Source organism: Corylus avellana, chromosome ca1, assembly GCF_901000735.1.
Source record: "Corylus avellana chromosome ca1, CavTom2PMs-1.0".
Lineage (NCBI taxonomy): Eukaryota > Viridiplantae > Streptophyta > Magnoliopsida > Fagales > Betulaceae > Corylus > Corylus avellana.
Window position 1 is genome coordinate 47,304,569 of NC_081541.1, and position 12,759 is coordinate 47,317,327.

Genomic DNA, 12,759 nt, shown 5'->3' on the forward strand with positions numbered 1-12,759 from the left:
GAGATTGTTAGTGATAAGTGTCGAATGTTGCACATTCAAACCCTTTAACTCGCATATTTGATTTTATTTGATATTGGGTTTTCAGATTCCGAATGAAAAATACAATCAATTCCATTAATTTTGGGCTTAAAGCACACTTTGAGAAGCCTAGAAAATGTGGTTAAGCTTAACCAATAATAATAGATGACCTATATGATGTGGTTAAGTTTAATCAAATCAAGGAAATTATTAAATCGGAATTTCTCTAATTGGAGTTAAAATCGGATTGGATTAAATTTCAGATTCTGCACACATTATAATATTTTGATCATAACTTCTAGCTCAAGTATCTAATTAAGGTAAAGCAAGCAGCATTGGAAAGCTAACTCAAAATGATACAAATCATTGTAAAATAGGATTTTCCTAATTCCGACGTTTTCTATGACAAAATTGTCCCAGAGTATAAGAACGCAAATCTGAACGAATGATATTCCAATTTGTACTTGGATTGCTTCCTAATTTAACTAGGAGATTGAAATATGATTTTTATGAGATTCCTAGGGCTTCTAGGGTTTGTTTTACACCCTATAAATAGGTCTTTAAGCCTTAAAAAGAGGTGTGCTTAGCTTTAGACATAAATAATCTTCTTGGAGGCTTGACAAGTTGAAGAGAAGAGGATCATGATAGGAGGCCATCCTAGCACCACGATGAGCAGCTAATTATGTAATAGGGCGTTGATGTAGCCCTTTTCCAAGTTACAATGGTTTAATTGTATTCTAATTTCTACATTTTTATATTATGCATGATGGTTGTATAACTTTGAGAATTGATCTTAATGTTTATATTCAATCATTATGAATTTCTTATCTTGTCTTAGAAAGTCTTCTATATTGATTGAACTCAATTCTTCATATTTTCTGTGATTATGTGAATGATTTTTTATACAACGGTTTTAATTGACACATGATCAATAGGATTAGATAGGCCATGCCTAGGGAAGACAGATTGTACTACACCCTAGTTTAGTGTAATTTAGGTAGACAATTCATACCAACCGAAGATGGGTTATACTATTCCATTGATTGGTGTATCCTACTAAGGAATCAGATAATCCATACCTAGGGAAGAAGGATCGTATCGCATCTTAGTAATTAGGTGGACGGTTTGTACCAACCGAAAATGGGTTATAATTACTCTTTAAATGATGGTATTTTCTTGATTACTCGAGTGAGACGAGCCCTATATCATACATAATAAGAATTTTCCTTGTTAATTTATGATTGACCATTGTTATGCGATTAATGGTGAGAATCAATCCCTTATTCTATCTCTCATCACATCTATCTTTATTTTTATGTCTTTAATTTTATGCATTTAATTTAGTTGTAAACAAAATAAAACAATCATATTTTAAATTGAGTTATATTTAATCTTGAAAAGCTTGATAACAACACCCAGCAGTCCTTAAGGTTCGACATCCTCTATATAACCCTATCCCACAAGGATTCATTCTATTGCGAGTGGTTATTTATTATTGATATATTTTTGCTTTAGAAAGACCGCATTAGTTAGGTTTTAGGTTGGCCGTATTCAATTATATTTCTTGTATATTTTTGTTGTTTAAAACTTTGTGGACTTGTTATTAGGTTCTTAAGGGTTCTTGGAAGTGTTCTCTGTTTTCCTATCAGAAGTGCCATCAGAATGAGATAAGTAACGGAGAGTTATTGGTCTTTCATTAGGAGCTGGGTTAGGAAGTGGATATGACGGGAGCAAAAAGTTTGACTCTCTGGTTTTTCGTCAGGAACCTCGTCAGAACGGGACAAGTAACAGGAGCAAAGTTGAACTCCCTGGTTTCTCGTCAGGAAGCTCGTCAGAACGGGACAAGTAACGAGAGCAAAGTTGAAGATTTTTTTTTTCTCGTTAAGAACCCCATCAGGACGGGACATGTAACGGGACCAAAGTTAGACTCCCTGGTTTCCCGCCAGTTGATTTGTTAAGACGGGATATATGACGAAGAGGAGACATTTGGTCTTCCCGTCATAACGGAAAAGCCTTCTCATTAGGACGTGGAATTCTCAGATTTACGAATTTGTTCTTCCCATCATAACGAGAAAGTACCCCGTTAGGACGTGACGAATAAAATGAGTCTCCTCTATATAGTTTTCCTGACTTTTTGGGTATTATTTTCTTTGAGCACTGTTCACTAAAAGTCTCAAAGTATTTTCTCTCTACGAGTGCTGTGACTCTAGAGTAGTTGTTATTTTGGCGTAGATGTTTCTGTATTTGTGATGTTATTTGATTTCCGCTGTGCATGTTTCTATTTGTGTTAAATGGCTTAGTTCCCTTTGTTACCTGTTTGGCAAAAAGAGGTAGAACACGATTCTAGTAATTTTTCAAAAATCTTCAAACATAAAACAAGATCAACAAATCACAGATAAAAGACAACCCACAAATAGCATATTTTTGAATCCAAAATGGTCCAATCAACATAACTTGAAAACTCAGATCGACAATAATACAAATCATTTAGTAAAGTGTCCATAATTAATATTATTCAACAATTAAAAGTAAATTTATTTGAAATACGAGTCAATTGAGAACTTCTATGTAACAAAGCCCAGTCTCATACATTGCTCTAAAAGCCTCCGATTGAATTTGAAAAAAAGCATGATGTAAGTGTGCAATGCAATTCAGTAAATAAAATGCACAGTGACAAATATGGAAATACATTATTTTGGTTAAGTAAATAGAAAGCTAGTTACATGAAAGTCATGTTCAAATTAAAAAAATACAAGAATATATATATAAAGGCCCATCAAACTATCAAAGTGTGTCTAAATTATAGTTGACTTAAATTACAAATTGCTCGTGCGATATAAAAAAATATAAATAAATATAAAATCAAACCCTGTGATTGGCTCAACTGGTAGCCACTCCTTTCTTTTTTTTTCTTATTCATTTATTTAGTTTGAAAATTTAATTTTTTAGTTTTTTATTTTATTAATTTTTTATTGTTTTTAAAAGAATAAGGGTATTATAGGAATTATAAAAAAGATGTGTCATTTTTAACACATTTTGGTAGTTTGTTGGACTACTTTAGCACATTTTGAACATCATAAGGCTCTTTAAAAAACAACGATTAATTTGGGGGGCTTTATATATATATATAAGCCAATTACACTTGTGGAACCACTAGGCATTTTCATTGTCAAAATGTTTTTACAAAGCTATTCACAATATTCATTTTTTGGTAGAATTCATTAAATGAGAACTTTATTCCTTCAATTCAAATAAAACTACTATATCCGGTTTTGTTTTCAGCAATCCATGCATTTTGACAATTACTAATAAGTGAAAAAGAAAAAGATTTACTGACAATTGTTTTCTACGATAGTCATAAAAAATATGTTTGGAATTGCGTTTAAGTATTGAAATTACTAATTAAGTGCACCATAAATTAGAAAAGCTGTGTAAATCAACTTTTAGTAAATGTTAAGATTCTTGTGGAAGAAACAATTTTCAATGTTTCGTGGTGAATAAAAAAAAGTTTCATAATAAACCTTTTATTACCGCTTTTAAAATTAATATTGTAAAAGTTGAAGATGCATCTTTTACTACATTTAAGAATATCAATAAGCATTTACTGCATATGGATATGTTTTTCATGCAGATATATGAGCATTCTTTCAATGAACAAAGAGATAGGGAGAGTAGTTAGGAAATCTTTACCAGATCTAATTTCTCATGGATTGTGTGAGTGGTTTTTATGACCGTGATTCTTGACATGCGTTTCATAACACTCTTCCAAACAACCTATATAAATAGGTGGGGGATGAAGCATGTAGTCGTCCCAGCAATTACGTATGCAACTTACAATAGCACTTGACCGCTCATGACCGCGACTATTGAGGCATACTGCAAAACCCATAAAGAGACAATCACCAAAGGCAGCTTCATGTTCATGAATTGGCTTATGCATGTATTTCCTTACAACATTCATATTCTTTTGTAATGCAACTAAGCGTTTTTTGCTTTGGATCCTGATGCCCATGCCATGGCTCTTGTATTTTATGCCTTGGGATTTGAACTTTATCAAGTTCAGAGAAATCAGGAATCATGATGGGAACTGAATGAGTGAAAGAGGTCTTGTCAAGGTTATTAGCTTGTATTTTAACCATACTAAGGATAAACAACTCTATCATAATGGCCATAAGTATTCCAATACATTTCATAGCCATATCTTTTCTCCAAAATTATAAGGCAAGGCTTAGTATCCTTTAACCTTTTATAGGAAATTGAATGATAAGACACCCTTGTAATAAGAAAATTTTGCCTGAGAATTGATTTGTTCTTGCATCAATTTTATTCAAACAAGTTTTGGTTAGTAGTTGGGATTGCTGAAAGTATGATCTCTTTTCAATTGAATGGCTTTTAGTTCAAGTAATACCTTTTGGCAAGAATCACATGGTATCATATTAATATTTAATGTTAACCCGATATATTTAGCAAAAGTAAATGAACAAGTGAAAAATGGATGATCCAATAGCAACAATATGTTAGATCAATGAACCCATTTAAAAGGGTTTTGAAAGAAAATATTTAATTGCAAAAATATGATAAATACATTATGTTCAAATAATTATTATTCATTTATGAAAAGAGAATATGAAAGTTATTACTAAAACATGCCCCTTTTTTTTGGAAAATAAAAATTATAGAAAAATCCTTTTTGCAATTATTAAGAGACAATTGAGTAAATGAATAAATTGATTTGATCACATTAAGATATATGGCTTATGATGAGAATAAATGTATTGATTCGGTGCTTAAGTTAAGCAATGAAAAATGCTATATTGTATGACATTCACCTAAACATAGTTTTATTCAAATGTTACAAAGGGTGAACTTTGATCGAAACAAAGGGTATTGGGGATTATAAAGAGACATCTGAACATAATAGAATATATCAACATCATCAGTTGAGTTATATGACTTTGGAGAGGAATGCAACGAACTTAAAGTGATAGTTATTAATATATTGTAACTTTGTATAAACATCACATGAATTCTTGGCCTACACGTTCAAGGGTGGCAGCAAACTCGCCTCTTTATTCAAAAGGACTAAATGCCTAGCCTAATAAATATCATTATTTTCTCTCATTCATAATAGTAATTCAAAATTATCTAAGCTAAAAAGATAAAGTAAAATATATTTTAAGAAGATCGTTAAAAGCTATTGGGATGGGGAGATTTTTCCTTCCCTATAACTACCACTAATGTCATAATGCCCATGTAACGCCTAAGAAATTAAATCACATAAGATAATGATAAAATATTCCAAAAAATGCATGGAATAACTTATTAAAGTGCTTGGTTATAAGGTACAAGAGTACTATAGAGAAAAGGAACCATGAATAGAGAAACAAGAAACATTAGTTGCCTCTAAAAGAAATAAGTATTTCTAGAAAATCGCTGATGATAACTTGAAATTGGGTTTTGGAGGTGAAAATGATGAATTTTGAGCTCTAATGTTGGGAATAGATATGCAAATAAAATATTGCTAAACGAAAAATTAAAATTTCTAAGCCAGAACAACTTTAAGATGAACATGTGAAGAACAATTGCTATTTAAAATTATGATAAATATATTATAAATCTCTGAGTCAACACGCCAAAACTGAAAACTCCCTAAACATTTTTTCTTCGAATTTTTACTCCCTCTATCAATCGAAAAAGCAAATTAACTGAAACACCATAAGTTCAAAAGGTAGAGCGATTGGAAGCAATTGTAATATATTCTTATTAAAATTATTATTCTTCTACCACATGTTCACCACAGTAACATAAAATCACCATAGCGCTACAAACTTTCATTATTATGAAATCACAAACTCATATTAGGCAATGTAAAACACATTGTTTTACTAATGTTGGCTTCAACTGTTTGACACTTCAAAAAAGACTATGAAATACACGAAATAAAGGCCCCATTTTTCACTTTTGTTTTTTGAAATTTGTGCCAACTTTAAACCTATCACATTTAAAGTCTACCATTGCAAAACCATGTATGTAGCCAAACAAAAAGTAAAATACAATACAATCCAACATATATGCCTAGGAAAAATAAAAACTACAATTCAAATCAAGCCTTCAATAATTCATATTATTAATTCAAATAATTTTTTTGTACTTTTTCTTAAAAATTTGTAGGTACGTAGTCAAACTTTTACGTTTGGTTAAGTTTTATATTTAAATTAGTTTTTTAAATATATATATATATATATATATATATATATATATATATATATATTAATTTTTACATATTTTAGTTGTATGTATGAGATATAATTGTAGTTATGAAGAACAACAATAATTCTACAAAGTTTTAATCAAATTCTAAATGAACTTGTGTAGATGTAGATTTAACCAATATGTGAGTAGATCTTTACTTAAGAAAAGAATGTCTGAATGTCATTCAAGTGCTAATCTAAGGACTAATAACCTCATACATACAATTAAAATTTAGAGATAGATTCATTTTATATAAAAAAGATTTGTTCAATTTTAGTTTTTTATTTATTAATAAAAAAAATGAAAAATTTCACAAAACCCCTTAAACTTCTACCTATTTTGACATTTCCCCAAAATTTATAGTATCAAACTTTCAATTATTTGCAATGTTCTCATTTCGTTATAATTTTCCGTTAAATCTTATCAAAATTTTCAAGATATCCTTGCTTTTTTTTTTTATAAAAAATAAAATAAAAAATTTCAAATATTTAGGTGTTGGTCAAGATTTAACGGAATTCGCAAAAATGCCTACACCTGAATTAATACTTGTAATTTTTTTAATAAAAAAATGGCGTTTTGAAAATTTTGACAAGATTTTATAGAATATTTTAACAGAGGGGACACTGCAAAAAATTGAAAGCTAGATACCTTGAATTCAACCTTTTTGAACATTAGGGGGATAATTTCAAAATGCATGAAAATTGATGAGGGTTTTGTGAAATTTTTTCTTAAGAAAGAAATTGACTCCCCGAACCAAAATCTTTGCTATGCCATTGCTGAAGTGTTGAGGAAAAAATTCAAAACACTGTTTTGACTTTTCCAACGTGTCAACCAACATCTTTGCATGCGAAAGTAAATTCCTACTTTAATTTTTAAGCACTCACATGTCATGCTAAAAATTCAAGTTAAAATAGTCGTTGCAGAAATTTCAAAAATTCCAGATTCGTCAACCAATAAAGAACGCACTATAACTTTTTCAATGTAGATCGAAATGCGAATCTGTTCAAACCATTGCGTCAATCACGGATTTCTCATATCAAAATAAGTGCCCAAATATTTTTAGGACTTATCTAAACATCCCAGAAAAATTTGTAATAACAGTATCCCTTTCTATGAAAAACAACAATACTCTTCCAGCAGGTAAGTTAAAAATAAAAAACCAAACGTGCTCCGTTTGACTTGAAATGTTCCATATCATAACCTTACATGGTAATAAACATGTTTTATGGTTTGGAGCCATCAATCAAAAAATTTGGAGCCTTTTGTAAAAACAAAAGCCGAAAACACCATGTTTTCTGGAAGATGGCTCTGATACCAGTTCTTGGGATCGTTTGCGTAAATTTAAAAAAAATATCTTTTTACGTAGCGGAATAAAACATAATAATCTCCAAGAAATTTTACCATTAGTATAAACATGTTTAGATTCAAGAACAAACACATAAGTTAGATTACTTACATGTAGCTTTGGCCTCTCATAGGCATTGGGGCATAGGAGTATGCATCTGTTCTTCCCATGGTGTGGGGCTAAGTAGTTGAAGCTCCAGCATGCTTGCGAACTCTAGGTATAAGTCAATACTCATTGCGTTCTTCAAGTTCTTTGCGTTCTTCGTGAACTTGATGTACATGCATCTTGATGTTCTTCATTGTGTTCATAAAGAACTTCTTGATAACATTGAAGTTCATCAAGAACTTCAAGATCTTCGAACAATTGAGGAGAAAATTCCGCCATTAGATCTTCTCTTTGATGACTGAATATAACTATGAGTGTGGGCTCATAAAGTTTTCTCAAGAACTAGAGAAAACTAGAAGCAAAACTTAGAGAGAGAATTTCTCCCTAGGCCGTGTATTCACTATTGAGGGAGAAGAGTGCTTTTCAATTCTTATGTTGAATTATGTGTTGTGTCCCTTTTGCTTCTCAATTGGACCTCTATTTATAATATTGGGATCGCATGAGAGAAAAGAGTTACAAACCATGTGGGACTGGGATTAAAAATCTCAGACATTGTAGTACACGGCCAAGGGGGTCAAAATGACCTCCCTTGCCCCTCCACATAATCTACAACAACTACCGAACGAGAATTTTCAATAATGAAAATTGTTAAAATACGACTTCGCAACAAAATGGAGGATGATTTTCTTGCAAATAGTTTAGTTCTCTATATTGAAAGAGAAATTGATGAGAGCTTCGATTTAGGTTCAATACTTGATGATTTTGTACTTCTAAGAGACTGTAAAGTGCAATTCTAGACACTTTTTTCTTTTCTTTTTTGTATTTCTGTATTTTTGATATAGTGTTGACATGTTACATTTCTAATATATCAATTTGAGCAAATATTTATGAACTTTTATAGATATTTTTTGTGATGCATATATTGTATGAATTACCAAATTTTTAGGGTGGAGAAAATTTTTAGGACACCAAAAAAATTTTAGCGGCACCCCCACTATAAAATGGCTAGCTCCGCCACTGCATGTACAACGTCACTGGTGTGCTTACTGTTCAAGCACGCCAGTTGCCCCTCTATCACTACTCATGAATGAGTAGGTTAATTGATAGACACACATATGTGGTTTATTTGTAAGTCACGCAGATTGATAGACACACAAATAAGTTATTTATCTCCAGTGATTAGGTTAGTTGACAAACACACATACTTTATGTCCGTGCACATCATATATATATGTGTTATGGCATTAAAATTACTCATTCACACCAGCTGTTTTCATTACTCTCTAACTCCTCTTCCAACAACCTCTCATAGTCAGCAACCTCTTGTTTCTATTTTCTTGGTTTATTTGTAAGTCACGCAGATTACTAGACACACAAATAAGTTATTTATCTCCAGTGATTAGGTTAGTTGACAGACACACATACTTTATGTCCGCGCACATCATATATATATGTGTTATAGCATTAAAATTACTCATTCACACCAGCTGTTTTCATTACTCTATGACTCCTCTTCAAACAACCTCTCATAGTCAGTAACCTCTTGTTTTTATTTTCTTTGCCTCTCCTTCCAACAACCTCTCTCAAGCGGGGAAGGAGAATTATTGAAGGCGGTGATCCAAGCTATCCCAACATATTGTATGAGCATTTTTATTCTCCCAAAATCTTTATGCTTGGAGATCAATTCATTGATGATGAGGTTTTTTTGGGGACATAAAGAGAAGGAAAAAAGGATCCACTGGATGAGCTGGAACAAAATGGGTTTATCAAAGGCTTCGGGAGGCATGGGTTTTCGAGATTTACATTGCTTTAACAATGCTCTTTTGGCCAAGCAAATCTGGAGAATGTGGAAGAGGCCCGATAGTTTACTCTCACGCATCATAGCAGACAAATATCATCCAGGGTGTTCAATCTTAGATGCTCCTTTAGGGAGCAATCTGTCATTTGCATGGAGGAGTATCCAAAGCTCATGTGATTTAGTCCAGGAGGGGCTATTTTGGAGAATCGGGAATGGACAATTAGTGCGGATTTGGGAAGATAGATGGATCCCAACTCCATCCACTTTTAAGGTGCAATCACCCTCAAGGATGCTTAATCCTCAAGCTACTGTTAGCAATCTGATAGATGGGGAGACGTGTTGGTGGAATCAATTTCTCTTGGAACAACTCTTTTCCAGGGAGGAAATTTCTACAATCCTTTCAATACCTATAAGCCACACGAATTAGGAAGACAAACTGATCTGGCGCGGTATGGCTAATGGGGTTTTTTTCATTGAGAAGTGCCTATCATCTCCAAAAAGAGCGTGATATGGCTTCTAAGGCGTAAGGGTCTTCTCGGGTAAGCACACGAGGATTATGGCGCTCTCTGTGGAAGCTTTATGTCCCTAACGCGGCAAAGAATTTTTTTATGGGGGGCATGTCATGAGATTCTCCCAACCCAGGACGATCTTTGCCGACACAAGATTATTTCTACACCAACGTGTCCCATATGCGATCTCGAGCCTGAGACTACCTTCCACATTTTGGGGCAATGTTCGTCGGCGAGGGATGTTTGGAGTGTAGGGAATGCAAAATTTCAGAAGAGTGTGTATGCAGGACTAGATTTTACCCAGGTCGTTGATGGCATGCTTTGGAAGTGTAGTGACGCGGAATTCCAGCAATTTGTGGGAGTATCTTGCGGGATATGGCATCGGCGGAATGAGTTCGTGCATGGAGGTTCCTCTATCCACCCAAACTATGTTTTACAGCAAGCACTCCAACCGTCGGAAGACTTTACCTCTCTGCAAATGATGGCTCAGGGGAGTTCTTATCCTGGTTGTAGTGATACGCTCAAATGGAAACCTCCCCCCTACGGGTGGTATAAAGTGAATTGGGATGCAGGAGTTGAAAGGAGGCATGGAAGACTGGGACTTGGGGCTCTCATTCATGATTATCAGGGGCACCTGGTGGCTGCAAAAAGTTTGTCCCACCCGGGTCTTTTGGATCCCACATCCGCAGAAGCTTTGGCTGCTTTAATGGCCATTAAAATGTGCAAAGCCTTGGGTTTCCAAAACCTGAGAATGGAAAGTGATGCCAAGGTGCTAGTGGACGCAGTGAATTCCACGGAAGTGGATGACAGTAATAGAAGTCACCTAGTGGCCGACATAAAGTTTTCCTTGCTGGGAATGCAGGGCTGGGAGATGGTTTATATCCCACGTAAGATCAATTGGGCTGCTCCTACTTTAGCTAGTCTGGCGATGTTAGAAAACTTAGATTGTGAGTGGGGATCTGTCCCCCTGATTGTATTTGCAGAATTCTTGAGGTGGATCGTATTGGATTTGTGTCCTCTAAGTTGATATAATGAGAATTCAAGTTTTCTTTTTCCAAAAAAAAAAAAAAAAAAAAAAAAGATCATCTCCATTTCAAATTTCCTCAATTTCCTCCATTTTGAAGGGTAGTCTTGTCCAAAAGTTTTAATGATGGTAGTGCATTAAATGCACTACCCTTCAAAATGCACTAAATGGAGGAAATGGATGGGATTTGAAATGGAGGGGATACTTTTCCGTCTTTCCTAGTCCATGTCACACGACTCTATTTAATCACAGTTAATCCCACTAAATAATTGTAACTGCACTCTAATGAGTATTTTTCATTTAATCAATTGATCCTTTTGGTTTACTTATTTATTGCATGTTATCCCTCCATGGAATCATTCCGTAATCGAATCAATGTTTATGAACTGTCACTTTGTTCATTGATGATAGGTCTCACTCTTTGATACATCTAAGTAACCTACACTACACATATGAGTTCACGAACTACTTAGGATTTAGAGTAAATGTTATAAGCCGTCGTGCATGTACATCATTTGTTATGACAATATAAACAAATGATGACTCACGAGGTCGTGTTCAGTGTATAGCATAAATGTGCCAATACCCCAACATATTTACCTGAAGCTTACCTGCTTCTCATGACCTAGACAAGTCATTTGACGCTTAATATGTTCTAGTCTAATGGAGTTCCCAGTACCGTTTACGATTACGAACAATATGTTTTATAATTTGCAAGGACTTTTGAGTATAATTTTCTGTGATACCTACACTATCACTCAAATACAATGCATCTTAGGGATCTCACATGCATATAACCGGACAATATACAATCACACATATATGCCATGCACGAATATAAATGTATATTTCTTTATTCTATAATAATAATCAAAACATTATACAATCAATTGGAGTTTTGGACACCATTCCCAACACCATCCACATGCATTCCATCATCTCTTACAACTGGTGTAATGCCTGTTGGGTCATCTACTAGAACTCTTGGGTCGTTTGCTGGAACTCTTGGAATTTGGCTCTTGAAAGACCCTCCCTTTCACAAGCGGCGTCGTTATGGGGATTGTCATCGTTGCACTGATTGGCCATGATCAGGATAAAGCATGCTCCTTACCAACTGACATAGCAGAAGACTAAATAACAACAATCAGAAGCGTCTGCATCTTCTGACAAAAATATAAAACAAGCTCGCAAGCTTAAAAGAAAGATAAACTCTGCAAATTGTTTGAGAGAAATTCTCTGACTTGATAATAATTCAATTGATTGAGTTTTATATTATAAGCTAGCCTATTTATAGAAGAGAAATACGTGCAATAAAGTAAATCTACTTCTAGTAGTCAAAGTAAACATAATCTTAGTAAGAAAAGTATACATAATCCTAGTTGGGAAATGATTTACAATAAAAATAAAATAAATTCTTTTTTTTTTTAGCTTTTAGGGCTTTTATGTCCTACATCAGTTCTCACTGGAGCTAGAAGGCCGCAATTGCATTGCACTGCATCTAGATTGAATCACTTATACATATGCCTCCAAGGATTACTGTATGCCTTTTTCAACTTTCCGTTGCAGATGTCATCTTCACTATTGATGACAGTTTTCCAATGAGTGACGTGGCACGATGTCCGAGGAGTCGTCGGGCTAAAAAAAGAATAACAAACAATAGAATAAAAGCTGCCGAGATGTGCCGGTAGAGGATAGCTCCGATGCCTAA